Raw genomic sequence first — 15,757 nt, 5'->3', positions numbered from 1 at the left:
GTGTAAACAACTCAATAAAAAAAATAGCCATTTTTTCTTTTTAAGAAGTTATCTGCTCCACTAATTAAAGATCTTTCACGCATTCGATGCAAAGCTCTGAGCCCCACTCACATTTGAAATACGTTAATCTTTTAGTTTTGTTTTTTAATCTGTTCATTCCTCTCAAAACTGAAAACGAAAGCGAAGAATCTCTTTTTCTTCAAAAACCAAAATTTGTTGAGCCATCTTAAATGCTAGCATTTTACGGTTCATAATCTTTAAGGCGACTCCTCCCTCTCCCTCAGAGCATAACATATATTTCATACAAATCTCTAAAAAGTCAATTCCTTTCTCAACTTTTTATTTACATGGTGAAACAGTTGATTTGTAATTTAAAATCCCTTGGTTGATAGGATTCAGTTATATTTTTTTGATCTTCTCATTTAAACCATTCGAAACAGGATAGAATTTATTTTTATCGAAGGAAAGATTTTTTTTTTTTAAATTCTTAACTGCTTTTAAGAAGGATTTTTGATTCTGGGATTTGGATTGCTTATAGATTATTTCTTACATGATGCGATAAAGTTTACAGATAAAGTATTTATGTCAAAATTATGTGAAAGAAATAAAAAAATTAAGAAAAGCGCGTGACGCTCACACGAATTAGAACTTCTGTAAAATAACTACCGGTTTAAAATAATGTTAGCTCTTCCATATAGTTTCAGAAAAAAACATGTAATTACTGACTTGAGAATACTTTTCAAACAAATATTTTACCCTTTTTACTCGGAAAAGTAATTCGATGCATAATTATTAATCTAATACAAAGATTTATTGCTTCGAAAAATAAAACTATGTAATTGTTTTAAGTGGAATTCTCCCGTTTAATTAATTTGCATATTCTTAATACCCTACAGGTATTTTTAACAATCAAATAAATAAAACGTCAAAATGATGCACCGTCTTGAATGGTGAGTGAAAGTCTCTATCCGAGTGCAAAGAGTTAATTTTTTAAATTTCGGAATGCTGTGCATTAAGAATTAATATTTATTAGTTTAATTATCAAAATAACTGAATGAAGAAATTTTAAAATTTTCAATACTTAGATGTATTAAGTATTAAAATAACATGAGTCTTTTTAAACCGTGACCAAGTGATCAGACAACCTAATCCGACACTCTTTTTTATAAATTTTCACACCCCACCGATCACATTTAATGTTATCAAGCCGTGAAATAAGGTTTAAGTTTCATGGAACTGGGACTTGAATCCGCTATATTCGGGCTAAAGAACCAAGACTTTATCACAAGATTATAGAGCTTTCATATATAGAACTTAATGATTTTAGCTCTTTTATAGGAACTTTTATATCTATGATAAATTCTTTTATCGTCAATAATTGATAAAAAATATTACAAACAAAAAATTTTAAAAATAAAATTTAAATATTTAAACGTTGAATTTTATTTTTTCCACTTCACCTGTTTTTCATAAAAATTAAAATGCACATTAAGTCCGCACTTCAAAAACCCTATCTTAAACTTAAGACTGTTCCAAAATCAAATAATCTATTTAAAAATCGGCGTTTAATAAATTTAGTAAAAGTAATTCTTAAAATCACATTTTTATTAATATGTAAATGCTTAAAGTAATTAAAAAATGTTTTTACTTAATGATTTTAAATAAAATAGAAAGTAATTGAAGTTAATATTTTAAAGATAAAAGTAGATATTTTTTTATTTGATTACTTTCCATTTTTTGAACTTTGGCTAATTCATTGCAATAAAAATTATAGAAGCGTGAAATCATTTTTTTTCTCAAATTCTTTACCAGATGGGGCCACTCGTATGGAACTAAAATTTAATTAAAATAATCCATAAACTAATAATTTCCGATTATAAAAAAGCGCATCGTTCTGGTGAATACAAAAGTACACCGAATTTTTAAACTTCAGCACTTCAGGAGGATGATGATACAATAAAACTAAAGTTACAAATAGGAAAAATAAATCAAGCTAAATAATAATAAAAAATAAAATACAAATCCTGACATGCATATAAAAGCAGCATGTTAACGATTAAGTGCTTCAGCTCATTTGAAATTTTCGAATATAGATAACCTTTCTGCAGATGATTATAAAACGCGTTTAAGGAAACATTTTTATATCTGTTTTAAATTTAATTTATATTCTCTTTAGCATATTAGAATGCTTATATACGCTATTATTCTAAACATACGGTAATACTGAACCACAAATCGAAATGTTTCAAAATGCGTGAGTCTATTTTCAAAATATGAGATCGTTTACAAGATTTTAAAAAAATGACGTGTTAATAATGAAATTCAGATCTTTTATTTAAAAAATGAAACACGATTTTTTGAAAATGATTTGAAAATCGAATTTTCTTATTTCACTTGAGATGGTTCTTTTAAGCTGTTCAATCTTTTTCTCTATGCAATTTGTAACCTGGAAAAATGAATCACATGACTTTTTAACAAAATATAACACCAAGGGCATAAGCATTTCAAGAGGATTTTTAAAAATCCTCCTTTTGTTTACAGAAATATCGATCATATAATATATGCTCAACTTTTAAAATATTAATTTTCACGAACATATCTCATCTCAAATATACGTTATGTGAGAATAACTAAATTTTGTTTTCATTCTTGAAAAATTAAAACTTCGAAGATTATGCTTTAAAAATAACACTAGTAAATAATTCATTTTCTACTACAGGATTATTTTTATCAAGGAACATAAACTGGCTAATATATTGGCAAGAAAAATAAAAGAAAAAAAACATTCATTTTAAACGCAATAGAGTGAATATATTTTGCTAGATCTTATTTCTCATTTTTTTTCTCCATACCTTCCTTAATTTTTAAAACATATAAAATTCGCTATCGTTTTTCTATCCATTTGGAAATGGATTTAAAGATTAGTTTGAATTTGACAGTTCTTACAACTAAAAATTAATAACCCTAATTATCAGCACACTTTATTATACTTTTTATTTCATATGAAACTTGAGAAAAAAAAGTTTCCCCTCACAATTAAAAAAAATATCTTAAGTACCAATTATAATCTCTTGCATAAAAAAATAATTTTTATACAAATCAAAGACATTTTCAGGGTGAAAATTTATCTTTTCCATTACAAAAATATATCTTTAAAATCTTCATTATTAATCGTTAAGCTTTGTATTTCACCATATGCATGATTTGAAAGAGAGTCTATTTTCTTCTGCATTTTACGATCTCCATGGGTAAATGCATTTATCTCTTATTATTATAGCATTTAACTGCGTATATAGCAACATTTATACTATAGCGTTACATATAAATAACAAATTCGATCATTTTGAAAATATTTGGATCAGCTTGTAAACATATTGAAATGCAAGCTGCAGAGTTAAAAAAAAATTCTGCAGCTAGAGTGTTAATCATTCTTTTCTACTTTAAATGTAGAATTTTAATATTTCTCAAAGCGGTATCAAAAATATGTAATAAAGGAACTTCAACCCATCAGCATGTTGTTTTGCATACAAAATTAATGCAAAATTTTATAACAGTTGGACCAATGGTCAAATACTTATGGTAAAAGAGAAAATTGCTACATACCTTAACTAATGCGGACTAGTGTGCTTACTTCTTATTAGTATGTCATTATACCATTATAATGTTATTGCATTATATTATTATAACATTGCATATAAATAATAATTCGACTGTTTGAAAAGTATTTGAATGTGCTTTCAGACGTTGTATCTAAACATTTATTAAAAAATTTTGCAGTTAGAGGTTTAATGACTCTTCTTTACTTTAAAAGTAGAATTTTAATATTTCTCAAACTGGAATCAAAAATATATAGTAAAGGAGCATGCTGACTTCCTACGTAAAATTTACAAGAAAGTGAAAAGAATGACCACACACATACACACGCACACATACACACATGGTCATTTGTTGACAAAAATATGGCAAAAAGAAAACCTGGCAGTTTCTACGTTGTTATACTACCAGAGGAGAAAATTGATGTAACCTTGGAGGAGACGAAAGAAAAGTCACTCTGGATGACCTTTCAAGGGAAATTATCCCACTTTGGTACTAGTATAGATCTACTAGTACACATATATTTCTACTCTATGGGTACTAGGCGAAAAGAAACGCAAATGAGCAACTAGTACAAGCACACGATGATATCTATTCAAACGCACGTTCATTTACCTTTTTATGTGGACTAATCGAACCCCCTGGTAAAAGAGAAAAAAGAGAATTTGAATCAGTGTTCTTTTAACTCTATCTCATCCTACTAAAGTTTTGATTCGTCTATATGATTCAATATCACGAGAGCACTTAAGATGATAATGAAAATTTTCCACTATATGAGATGGCATTTTTCTACAATGGTGATATGACAAACATAGATTCATATTTTTAAGAACAGGAAGTGCATAATTCTCGTTTTTTTTTAAATCCCTTTTTTATCTTATGCAAGTTTAGTTGGTTATAAGCCTCTATTTTCATTCATTACATAAAAGTATGTTAAAAAATGTACTTTTCTTCTTTCTGCAATATTTTTACAATATTATACATTGATAAAGCTGAAATTAATTCTATTATGTGTGGATTTAAATTTGACGTTAATTGTAATATTTATAGCTTTCTCAAAAGGATTTTACTATGAGAAAAATAAAGTTTTAATATTTTTTTAACCAAAAAATTAATAACATGTTAAGCCTTTTCCGAAATTTTATAGTTTTGCTTTACAAGATGCTGGTTCATTCTGAGTAATTTTTTTAAAAAAAATTTAACTTGCAAGATATGAAATAACTAAAAATTATAATTAGGTTTAGTTATTATTTATAGTTTCTTTATAGTCAAAAAATAAACAATGTAAATATTACACACAATAATTAAATTTGAAAGGTATATGCACAACAGGAAAACTGATTACAACAATATTTATCAATCAGAAAATCAGATATCTGCAAATAAAATTTATAATTACTCCATGAGCATAAATTTTAAATAAGTTTTTTTACATCCAAAAAGTGGAGTTTGCTTGATTTAATAAAGAAGATCTCAGGAGAACAGCAGAATCATTTTTAATAACTGGTTGTTTTTATCTTTAAATTTCAGATATTATTTTAAAACTGAATTTATTCGTCTCTGTATTATAAAGTATAAATAATAATTTTAATACAATAAATAAACATTCGCAATATTTTCTTCTTTTTACACAATTTTAAATAACATTTATTTTAGCATTGATTAAAATGGCTATGGCTACTATGGCTTTGGCGGTCAGTATCGACTTAAAGCCTGATGGTTCACAGGGGGATTTCATCACATTTCTACCAACTATTTGAACTCATTAAATTTGCCGCTGAAAATCAAATGTCCTTTACTGGTGTAGCGTGAAGCTTAAATGATGAGGCTACTCGTTCAGCAACCATCCTCTTCATTTGGTCAAGGTTCAAAACTGTGAGATCCGTACTTATTTAATTCTAGCATTGCTGCAAAATGCCGGCGTCGTGGCCTAGGGTTAGAGCTTCTACCCCGTGAACTGGGCGTCCCGGGTTCGAGCCCTGGTACGGGCATGATTGTTCCTCCCTTGTGCTCTATCTGAGGTGTATGAAAGAGCCCTCCTATAAAAAGGGGTTGTGCAAGTGAGTGTCATCTTCATATGAGCTAGAAGTCAGACTTCTGCCCCCTGGTGTTCAGGTGTCTTTACCCTCAGACGCTACTACACCTCCTTTCCGTGGTAACGCGGACGCATCATCATCATTGCTGCAAAATGGAAAAGTTAATAAAACTAAACTATGTTGGTATTTTACAGCCATTATTATTTTACGGTATCATTACTTTTACATCAAAATGTCGCAAGTCATAAACTCTATACATCAAAACAGAAAATTTTGATGTAGCAATCGGAACTATTAACACATTTTGTGGCAACCTATAACAAAAACGCATCACATATAATTACTTAAAAGCAAATGTAACTAATTTATATAGTTTTATATCAATTAATTGCTTTGGAAATTGATATAAATTTTGATATAAAACAAAATAAAAATGTTTTTCAGATGGAAACTAATAATTTGAAAACGTATTTTTGCAAAATAACTCCCGCTAACCTCTACTGATGAGAAGAAATCCCCTTCCGCATTTTGAAATTCCAAAAAAAAAAAAAAAAAAACGAAATATGGTTAGTCAATATTCCAGTTAAATATTCAACTTTTTGGATATTAGACATTTGGAAGTTCCATTTATTTTAATACTTTTACTATAATGCTTAATACTATAATTTGAATTTTAAACACATTATGGATCTTACATCATTTTTCTTACCACAAATGTGTGTAATCTAAATTTTTCCATTGCTTTTATAGTATTACAATGTATTATCGATGTTTACTGAAGCGTTGTCATCGTGCGTTTACTGCTAAGCATAAAAACCACAGAGTGAAGATGATGTGCACACAGCATCAAAACAAAAGAAAGGAAAAGAAAGTAAGAGATTAACTTTTGAATGTTACATAATGTAGAAATTATTCGACAATGAAAACAACTTATGAAAAGCATATATTCAAGAAGATTATCTTGCTCATCTATTTGTTACAGAAAAAGATAGATTTCTTGAAAAATAAATTCATAACCTATGGCTAGGTAAAGAGAGTGGGTAACTTTTTTTTCTTTGCATGTCATGTATATTGCTATATATTTACTCAGAAATGTAATAGGAAACTAAGTAAAACAGAAATATACATTTACATTTGGATTAATTTAGAAGTAGAATCTTTATATCTTTCGAATCACAAAAAAAGATATACACGAAATTTAGCATTCGATTATGTTAAATACAAAAAAAAAAAAAGACAATTTAAAATTATTATTTATAAAACGTCAATGGAAACATTTGAATCAAGATTATGTTCAGAAGTATTCACGAGTATAAATACTGACGAATTTGAGAAGGCCAAATTCTTTGAAAGATTTTATCACATTCTTTGCGATCCATAGTTTAAGGAATTCTGATTTAAGTAATTATTTAATTGATTAAATTATATTTCCATCAGAAATTTGGATAAATGAATAGTTTATAAATCCGTATCAATCAATTATAAGTAGACAGAATATGCATAACAATAAAAGCTTAAAAATACTGAAACATTAAATAGTAATTTTTAATTTACTTAAATGAGTATTACATTTAATATATATAAAATATACTAATAATATGAACATAAAAATAAACAGTAATACATATAAAATTTGTCAAGGAATGCTTACAAATTTAATGTAAGAAAATAGATACTTCAGTGTAATTTAGAAAATACATTGTTTGAAAATCCTTTTTTTTTAATATGAGATAGCGTTTCAAATATTTAGCCTGGAATGTATTAAAACACAATGGAAAAAGTTAGAATTTACTAGAAAAATAATTATAATGAAGCATGTAATTGGTTTTTATTCTTAATTCAACAAAAATAAATAAATAAATAATTTTTAATACATTTTTTTTTCCTGCTTAAGATTCAAAGCACCTTCGATTTGAGACCGTTTGAATGCTAAATACTTTTTGTAAAAGATTAAATCAGATTTATGCTATTTTATGAATTTACTTAGATTTTGCCTATTAAAAACACAATACAAAAATTGTTTCTTTATCATTTAAACTGAAAGGATATTCCTCGAGAAGAAACCGATTTAAAATAAGATTGACATGTAAACAAACTGAAATTTTAAAATATGGTTTTATTTTTTAAAATCGAAAACAATTCTAAGAGACTAAGAATTTTTAGACTGAAATCTGTTAGTGAACGGAGTTATGCAACAAGGAGCGAATTTCAGTACTTTAAATTTAAAGTTTTCGTAAACTCTAAAAATGTTACAATGCTCTGTTGTTTCAAAAATAGTTAGTTAATTAAAAGTAATCTATTGTACATTGTGCGAATTTAGTTCACTTCTACATTATAAACTATGGATTTCTAAATACTATTTAAATTAGTATACCCAAAATCCAGAAAATGGTAGTTGGTAGCAAATTGGAATGATTGCATCCAGTTAGTTTTAAATATCAGATCACTACACTTCAAATTTATAACAATTAGTTTTTGAAAAAAATTCTGTTAAGTAACTGCTAAAAGGATGCACCATAACTAAAATTATGCCTAAGAAGTTGCTGGAAGTTTGATAAGAGTATATACTGTTTATAATTATTGCATTTGTTTACACTGCTTTCTCAATTACATTTGTTATGTTTGAATTCAGTCACGCAAAAAGAAATACAATGGACTTGCATAACGTGAATGCGCGTAACGTTAGGGAAAAAATATCGAAAAGTTCCTATACAGAGAGAGATAAACAATCCTGTGTTACGAATAAGATAAATTTTACATTTTCATATTAAGAAAAGCAAAACTGCATCGCTTGCCTATTTTTTAGATATGGTCGGTGAAGGTGACAGCTCAAAGCCGATGATCCACTCTACATTTCCGCAACATGTCAAAGTTCGAGGGTTAGAAGAATCCATTTTACTTTTTAAAGGATGAGCACTTTTATGGGTGTCATGTAAGCAGCTTGAAAAAGGAATCCTCGCACATTTTAAGGTTTCATTAGAATACGTTTGCAGTAAATAGAATGATAATAATGGGAAAAAAAAGAAGCTATTTTTTGGCATTTTTACACCTACTTCAGATATTGTAAAATAAGGCATAGTAAATAAAACTGAGTACAATAGCTAATCTCTGATTAATAATTTAAATCCATCATTAAAGGATTTTAAATAAATATTGTGAATTAAGTGCTAAGTAAAAATATATTTATTTATCCCGAAAGGAAAAAGGACTTCTGATATTTTTTTTCAATTTATCTAAATTTATTTATAATCAGCAGTCACCAGTGTCATTTTATCAATAGCAATAATTTATTTATGTGATTCAACTTTCATTATGCAATTTTTAAGGGTTTTTTTTTTATTGGAACCATTAATTTGTCAAAAAGATCAAGAAATGAATGGTAATATACAAAAGTAAACAGTGTACAGAAAACGTACTAGTATTTGAGGTAAATATTGACTCATGGACAGAATAGAACAACGTTAAATGTTTGCGCTAATTGAAATTAATGATTTAAGTTTTTTAAACGCAACTGTTAAAGTGTTAGGCACATTTCTTTGATAAAAAGTTATCTATGCCTTTGTCCATGAGACTCTATGTAAGAGTAAGTGAAGATTTTTAAAATTTTGGTCATTCATAACTATAAATTACAATAATTACGTTTTTTAGATAAATATCGCATATAAATGAATAAATAATTAATTGCTACAGATTTTTTACCCTAAAAATAAGCACAATTTGCAATTTTCTTATGAACTATACAACAAAACATATCAAGAAAATATAAAACTCATGATAACCATCTGAATCATACATCCATATTCAAAATACATTGCATGTCAAATATAATCCTTAAATATAAATTAACATACTTTTATATATACCCTTACTATTATATACACGTACAGGAAAAACCTCTAAGATTCTGTAGTTGTAAAATAATCTTTTCACCTTTCTTTTTGAATAAAAAAAATGTATACGAGATATAATAATGCTTGTAACTATCAAAATCATATAACTGACTATTAGAGTAATTGTATTAATATACTTATTAGAAAGTACAGATTTAAGGAAATAATGCAAAAATGAATAACAGAAGTCAATAGCTATCGATCTTTTCACTCTAAAAATAAGCAATTCCTTATCAAAAGCATAATTAAATATATATCTATAGAAGACAAGGCAATCATTTAAAAAATTCAAGTGCATATAAAATGTATCATATGGCAAATATAATCCAGAAATAACATTTAATTAATGTTTTGAATCACATACACACAAACAGAAAAAAAATCTTAGTATCTAAAATATATATAAAAAAAACATTCACTTTCTTTCTATAACTTTACATAAACTGAAATTTTTGGTAAAAATGTCTTGAAAATATAAATTCTAGATTTTTAAGAAAATCATTTTGGGACAATAAAATTTCGAAAACTACTGCATGAAAACTCCTTTATTCTGCTTACTTTTTTTATTAACTGAAATTAGAATTAAAATTTTTAAAAATCGCACCAAGATGCATATTCCGATTTTATAAAACATACCTATGTCAATTTTGATCGCTTTACATTCAACGGTCTAATTTATTAAAGGCCAACAACCAGGCATATCTAGTTACTTTTGTTATTAGTGGGGATTTAATTTTACCATACAGAGATTGGGATAAATATTGCTCATTGAAACTTAGTAATTCATTCAAAACAGTTAAAAAACTTTTCAGTATATCGTTCTATCATGGATATTTTGATATGAGTAATTACATGAAAGGAAAACTGATTCTTTTTCAAAGCATTTGATTTTCTATTTATAAAACGATGCTTAATAAAACGATTTTCCTCCTTTTCAAAGCTGTGTAAACAATTCTGCAAGTAATTTTACTAAATGTTTACTTAAATATTCGAACCAACGGTTCGTGTTTCATACGAAAGCTTTAGATCGTTATTCTGTTTATTTTCATCCTTTTATTTAGCAATTCCTTATTTTATATTTAAAAACATCGAATTTCAGTCCATGATATAAATAAGTGGGATATCTCAATTTCTAGAATAAAATTCTTTGATTTTTCGATCACTGAAGATCACTCATATTTCTCTTGTTCACACTATTTGAAAAATTTAAGTCACTGAAGTTAGTCAGTTTGATGCAGAGGATAATTTTTAACAATTTGAAACTTCAAAGCCGATGTGAAAATTCCGTAGGGCTCCGAGAAAAAGACTGAAATTAAAATTAGAAATTCTCTTTTTTAGCCTAAATTTATTCAAACACCTCACGGAGTTTATTTCTAAAAATAGTTCTTGAAAAAAGATTTGAAAAAAGCAATAATTAGTCACTTTCAAAAAGAAAAATTGATTTACATTATTCCAGTCTTAGAACTTAATTTCGCTTTATTATCAAGGTAAAGCTGATATTTGTAAAATCAAAATTAACGAATCAAACAGAAATTGATCATTCGTTTATGTTCGGCACAAAAGCTAAACATCATATCATCTATCAAGGAAATGTTATATTTCTATCTAAAAATATCATTTTTGCCGAAAAAACGACAAAGAAAAGATCATACCTATCTTTACCAACAAGTTTTTCCTAAGTTGAATTTTGAATTTTAAATTAATGCTATTAATACAAATATGTCTTAACTTTAAATTCGAATTATTTTCTATATTTTTAAAACCACAGAATTATTATTTTTAAAACATATGTTAAAGGTATTATTAATTTTTTGAATGTCGCCATATTTACCATTAAATTTTTTTAAAAAAAATCTAGTACCATTCATTCGCCTCAAACTTAAAATTATTTCCATTCTAAAAAGTCAGAATCAAAAACAAATTAAGCAAGTTGCATTTTAATACAGTAGACTATCCGATTCGCTACTACCCGATCTCCACATTATCGAAGCGAGATCAAAAAATAATTCTTCGTAATAAAATCAGTAAAAGAGTTAAGCGTTTATTTTTTAGTGTTTTGTTCATTTTAAACGAGTCTATATTCATACTTTCTAGTCAGCATGATTTTATGTTTCTTGGAATTAAATTATACATCATGACATTTATCATTATATAATATTTGTATTTCCTTTTTCTATAATAAAAAATTAAAGTTTGCAGGGCAGTACATGGTAATTATTTATAAAGTAGAAAACAAGAAATCCAAATATATGAATAAAACTCGGATTAGGTATAGTAAAAAGGATTTTAATTGGTATAGGTGGGTATGAAGGGAGAATTTGCAAAACTTCTATCTATCTTTCCCATGACCTGCCATTCATTTATAATGGGCGGATGACTGAGAAGCTATTGTGATAGCTTTTCATCCAGTATTTCCTATGTATTTACTCAGTTTTAATACCAATATTACTCGTTTCAGTTTTTGCACATGTCTTATAAATCTGATTGGGTGCATTTACCTCTACTACGATGATATATTTAAAAATGTAAGCGTGATATTATTGATGCTTGAGATGAGGTAAGATTACCGGTGAAACATTTTTTAGTTATCTAATACATTTTTCAATTATTTGAAGCAAACGAATAAATAAAATAATATTAAAGATTACAAAATTAGTACTTTTTTCAAACATATGCTTAGTTGATAATTTTTTTTTTCTATTTTTAAAATTTGGAAATTACATTTTAGAAAAATTTAGTTTGTGCATCAAAGAAATTTTTCAATTACCACTTTCCAAACTTTGAAACGGTATGAAATTTAATAAGGTATTTTTAAATCGTTTACAATATTTGAACGAGCATAACAAAAAATTGCTCGAAAAATAACATTTGAAAAGTGTTTATATTCACAGAGTAAAGGCAATTTTTTTAATACCATTTAAAACATTAAATAGAGAAATTTGTTAATTTTAAGATAAATTATATAAGATAAAAAAATTCGTTTGCATGTCAATGTCAAAAATTTTGTTTAATTTCTAAAATTGGAAAAATTATTTAAAAATAATTTCTTAACACATCTTTAACACCAGTTTATTGTTCGCTCTCTACTTTTTTTGGTAAATATTAACTCAAAAGAAAATGTTTATAAATTTTTTGATTATCATATGTTATCAATGCCGTTTATCAAATTTTAATTGTTAATGTTCATTAAAAGATTCAGGACATTTATTTAGGTCTGAATATATATAGATATTTTTCATTTACATTTTTGTAAATTATTTTTAAAAAATAAATGTCATGTCTTTATTTTTATTAGACTGCTCACCTCGAGTTTTCTGGAGATTTTAAACTTTAAAACAAAAACTCAAACATAAATTATTAAATAAAGATCTGTTAATTTTGATACGCACATTTGAGCAACAAATTCGAAATTAGAAGAAAAAAGTGAACATTTTTTGAAAAATTATCCAATTTACACAATCAGATTTCTTAAAATTTAAAATGAAATCCATTATGCTATTTCTAATTAAAATATAACTGTAGGAATCAACAGAGCAAGAGAAATATTTGTCAATTAACAAAAATAGAAACGATTTCAGGAAAGTCGTTTGAATTTTGAAAAATTATCACCAGCAAAATATCTGTCTTCAAGTGATGCTGTATTTATAATTTTTTTTTTATCATAGTGCGGTGTTAAATAATATACATCATAATACTGGCATTTATATAAATTAATTTCGGGAGGACGAAATAAATTATCTTAAATATCTTCAAACAATTCAGCTTTAAGTGCTTGATTTTCTTTAGTTTATCCATTCCTTATTTTCGCTTCAAAACCTTAATTTTTCCACTAAAAAAATTAGTTGCATTTTATGTTACGCTACTCGGAAAGATTTAAATATATGTAATTATGAAGCTGCAATTTATGTTGTTCTTATGAATTTCAACTAGAAACTCAAAAACGAAAAATCTGTTTTAATTAATTTCCTAAATTTTGCTAAGATTATTGGTGCTAGAAGGTGGTTCTGTAACCCTTCACAAATAAAATGTTTTCAAATAAACCAATACAAAATGTTTCATAGACATTCATATGAGGTTAGATGACTCTTTGTAGATGCAATCAGATGATCATTCCCTAATAACTGAAATATTATTCATTCTTTTTCTTATTTCTTGATCTGATAGTGTAGCAATACAAAGATCCTGATATATCCTTGAAAAACGATTACATCAAAAATAATCTATCATCTGGGCGATTACTTATCAAGAACGGTAAAACTTCCTTCTTAGATTTTGTGAATACTCGTCGTTATAACGAGATTCGAGTCTAACAATCTTTACGACTTTGATTTTTTCACCAACAACCGTGAAATCAAATAGTATTAAATACAGTTATTCAGCTGACTTCATATTAAGTGAAATAAAATGAAATCTAATTTAGAAAAACTGCTTTGATTGATTTGATTAGTTAAATTTTGGGCTTTTATTTAAAAAAACGGGAAATGAAATCGAAACATCAAATAATATAAAATCGTCCTGAAATAATAAAAATTTTAGCAGAGTTAGTTCCTCACTTCCCAAACAAAGTGATGCCATCGAAACGCGATCATGGGTAGACAAAGAGAGAAGGAGAACGAGCGAGCGAGAGTGCGAGAGATTTTGGTCTCAATTATATCCTTCCTTTATGAAACCTATATTCTATCACGGGAAATTTATCTAAAATATACGACTTTAAATTCTAAAAGTAAATATATATATAAAAATAGAACTGAAAAGAATGAAGCCTTACTTAATGATTCACGGCAATAACTGTGATTGGCAAGACTTAGTAGATTTAGTTGAAATGTTTTGAAATTAGATGCTAATATTTAGATGCACTAATATTATTTAATACTTAAGCATTTTTTTTTTAATTTGAAAGAATAGAATTTAACACACTAACTTTTCATTTATGTTTTTTTAAAAATTCTCAATGAAATTTAAATCCAAAATTATATTTTCAAATCAAAGGTTCCTTTCTAAAAATTTCTAATGTCATAAATATTCTTATAAATTAATGTAAAATGAACTGAAATTGTTTTCATTATTGAAATAAAAATAAATTCAAATAGCATTAGCATGTTTTCTACATGCTTTCTTCATGAATTTCCGGCACAGCTTACCTTTACAATTGATCTTGCCCCATAGTCATGCTCATAACTTTACTTTTTTTAAAATTTAATAATTATTAAATCAAAAATAAAACCTTAGCATTTGAAAGAAATTTTACAAGTTTATATAGAATTTAAAACTGCGCATTTTAGTGAAAGCGGTAGGCGAGAGAGTTAATCTGGTTTTCTACGGAAAGTGGCGATGCGACTGGGCAAAGAGGTTATAAATGTCCCGGCGCCGCCAGCCTGTTGAAAGGCCGGGAAGACAGCATTATTTGTGCATTAGTTTCACGTTTTATCGTCACATATCGAGCGAGAAGAGAACAAACGGTACTCCGGGTGAGATTGATCTTTAGCACGCCACTGTTTCCGGACAGGATCGGTTCAAGGGTACCTAGCACTTCTATGGAAAAAGAAGAGCGGAAATGCCCCTCCCCCAAATATAAGTACTTGCATATTCATATGCACAGCTGAACACAAAAAAACTTAATATAAAAACGTTTAATGTAAATTTTTACTGTTCTATTAATTTAATGAAACATATATAATTTTCTAAAAGGCAAAACAATTTTCCGTAATATTCATCAAAGCATTTTAAACATCAATAATTCATCAATATACTTAATGATATAATTATAGTAAAATACATGCACTAATCGAATACTTATTACGGCAGGGAGTAGGTGTGGAGAAACAGAAGTCCGACGAATATATGGTCATTCGTTTGATAGATAAGCGCTCCATTGTTAAACGATCGCCAATTGTCACCTGATGGTAAAACTGGTTCTCTTTTCGGGTGCAATACGAATGTAGGCTAATTTTCAAATTTTTATAATCTTCGTCGAAAAAATGTTACTTTTTTTTTATAATGAGCGCCGATGTTTACTCATTTGCTTCACGTAGTCATCATCTGAATTTTATAAAATTATATTAAATTTAGTAATATTGTGCATTGAAAAAGCTGTAGATGAAGATTTTTCGAGATTTATTCAAAGAGAACTTTACGATGATAACTACATTCGGTATATAAATTCTAAGAACTATTTATTAATTCTGAACGTTAACTGTCATTTGATGAAATCAACTTCAGCATCCTATTTCAAATAAA

This window comes from Argiope bruennichi, chromosome X2 (genome assembly GCF_947563725.1).
Source record: "Argiope bruennichi chromosome X2, qqArgBrue1.1, whole genome shotgun sequence".
Classification (NCBI taxonomy): domain Eukaryota; kingdom Metazoa; phylum Arthropoda; class Arachnida; order Araneae; family Araneidae; genus Argiope; species Argiope bruennichi.
The sequence above is the reverse complement of the archived record's forward strand: the minus strand, read 5'-3'. Positions refer to the sequence as shown.